The sequence below is a fragment of the Anopheles arabiensis genome (genome assembly GCF_016920715.1).
Source record: "Anopheles arabiensis isolate DONGOLA chromosome X unlocalized genomic scaffold, AaraD3 X_pericentromeric_contig0003, whole genome shotgun sequence".
NCBI classification, from domain to species: Eukaryota; Metazoa; Arthropoda; class Insecta; order Diptera; family Culicidae; genus Anopheles; species Anopheles arabiensis.
Genome location: NW_024412081.1, coordinates 1,862,501 through 1,865,000, shown reverse-complemented (window position 1 = coordinate 1,865,000; position 2,500 = coordinate 1,862,501). Strand labels below are relative to the sequence as shown.

The following is a 2,500-nucleotide window of genomic DNA, read 5'->3' as shown; positions in this document are numbered from 1 at the left end:
ACGCGGATAGCGGGCCTGAGTTTGAGCCCAATAGAATGAGTAACACGAAAACTAAGAAGGTCAAAAAGACCAAGGGGTTGACAAGAAAGATCCGGACCAAGCGTTCATGGATCTTCAAGATCGGATGGAGGCTATGCGTTTTGGGATAAGTAAACTCGATGATGAGTCTTCCCATTTTACGCTAGTTACGGTAATGATGGACTTCCTCGATGAGGTTATGTCCGAATTTCGAAGGTACAGAGCCGTTAATCGCATGCAGCAGGTCCTCGATCGTCAAACGCAAACGTCGTTTGACGGTAACGATGGATTCGGGCCGCAAACGCGAAAAGGCAGAAGACCAGTGGTCGATGACCAACAGCCTGGTCCAAGTGGGTTGCAAAGGTTGCAACAACAACAACAACAACCATCGAGGTTGACCCCTGTTAGGGAAGCGGTGGAAAATATTCCAAGTCCGAGAAACGGACCGAATATTAATGAGGGTAGAATTAATAAGAGGAAGAAGAAGAAGAGCAAGAAGAAGCAGAATAAGCCCAGGAAGCGGCCTGAGGCTCTGCTGATATCGGACTGCACTTCCGAGGAGCTGGCGAAATTGCTCAAGGAAATGAAGCAGTCCGATGCTCTTAAATCGGTTGGAGAGACAATCTCTAAGGTCCGACGGGCCCAGAATGGAGGCATGTTGCTAGAACTTAAGCAGGGTAGTTCTGCTAGTGCAATTGCCCCAAAGGTTAAGGAAGCGGTGAAGGGCAAGGCGTCAGTGAGAACGCTAGCTCCTTCTAAAATGATTGAGATCATGCATCTCGATGAAATTACCACCCCAGAGGAGGTTGCGGAGTCTGTCAAAGCACAGCTCAACATCGAGATAGAAATAGATCGTATCAAAATGAAGAAAGGCCGCGCGGCCGGTACGCAGTGGGCACGGATCAACGTATCGCTGCCAGACTTTCAAAGCTTCCTGAATTTGGGAAAGCTGAAAGTTGGTTGGTCGATATGCCATATCCGTGAGGTAATGGAGGAGCAGAAATGCTATAAGTGTTGGAAGGTAGGCCATACGAGCTACCATTGTAGGGAACCAGACAGAAGTAATCTGTGCTGGAAATGCGGTTTGAGTGGACACAAGAAGCAAGCTTGTACCAACTCTGTCAAGTGTTTGGATTGCGGTACGAGGTCACATAACCCTCACGCAACGGGCAGTTATATGTGTCCCCGAAGGCGAACGATTAGACCATAATGGTTAGGTTGCTACAACATAACCAGAATCATAGTTATGCTGCATTTCAATTAATGTGGCAAACGATTAGGGAAGAATCTGCGGATATAGTGTTGATTGCAGATCCGTATCTGGCAACAACCAACGTCAAAGTGTTACGCAATGACGATAACACAGCAGCGGTAGTGGTTAACGCGGACTTACCAGTTAAGGTAGTCAGTAAGGCTTTGAAGGGTTTAATGATAGTTGACATAGGTGATATGCGAGTGGTTAGCGTTTACGCGCCACCTAGATTTAGTATGGAAGAGTTCCAGAACATGTTGGATAACACGGTAATGGCCGTAACCGGTATCCACAAATTCGTTATCGGGGGACTTCAACGCTTGGTCATCAAGTTGGAACAGCCAACTTGGCGAGCGTGGAGAAACCCAGAAACGAAGAGGTGAGTTGGTTTTATCAACCTTTGCGCAGATTGACGCAATTTTATTGAACGACGGCAGCACCCCAACTTATGTTGGACCAGGGCGCACGTCAGTAGTTGATCTTACTTTTGCGAGCCGAACCGTAGCAAGATCATTTAAGTGGGAGGTGTTATCTAGCTATATGAACTCTGATCATCGTGCAATACGAATAGATCTTGAGACGCAAAGCGTGCGTAATCTGTCCCGACCCATAACGGGATGGAGCATCAAGTATTTTAGCAAAGATATATTTGAAGTTATGATGCAAGCCGCTTTTGAGACTGAGGTCACAACAAGCGAAGACTTAATGCGTATACTTGTCACGGCGTGTAATGCGACGATGACTAAACGTAAGAGGTACACTCTAACAAGAGTGCATTTTGGTGGACGTTAGAGATTGAGGCACTTCGCAAAGAGTGCAAACACCGCGATCGATTAGCGCAAAGAGCTTTTAATACTGATCTCTATTCTACTTTTAGGGACGAGTTCAAGGTGGCACGGAATGCCCTCAAGCGATTGATCAAGCATACCCGACAGAGGAAGTGGAAAGAGTTCCTGGGAACAGCGAACAACGCATCATTTGGTATTGTATATCATACGTTCAAGTAAGTGGCCGTGGGTTCGATTGGACCCCGAACCATGACATTGGACGAGTTTAGGGAAGTGGTGAGCGAGCTTTTTCCTACTCACCCAAACACGGTGTGGCCTGAATATCGTATCGATCAGCCACGAGAGTTTGAAAGGGTAACTAATGATGAGATTCTTGCGGTTGCCAGGAGACTACCCAACAAGAAGGCGCCGGGACCAGATGGTATCCCGAATGAGGCGCTGA

At 47.2% G+C, this 2,500-nt stretch overlaps 1 pseudogene; it reads left to right on the top strand.

Moving 5' to 3' along the window:
* Nucleotides 1-2,500, top strand: part of LOC120907340 — a 9,460-nt pseudogene that overhangs the window by 3,471 nt on the left and 3,489 nt on the right.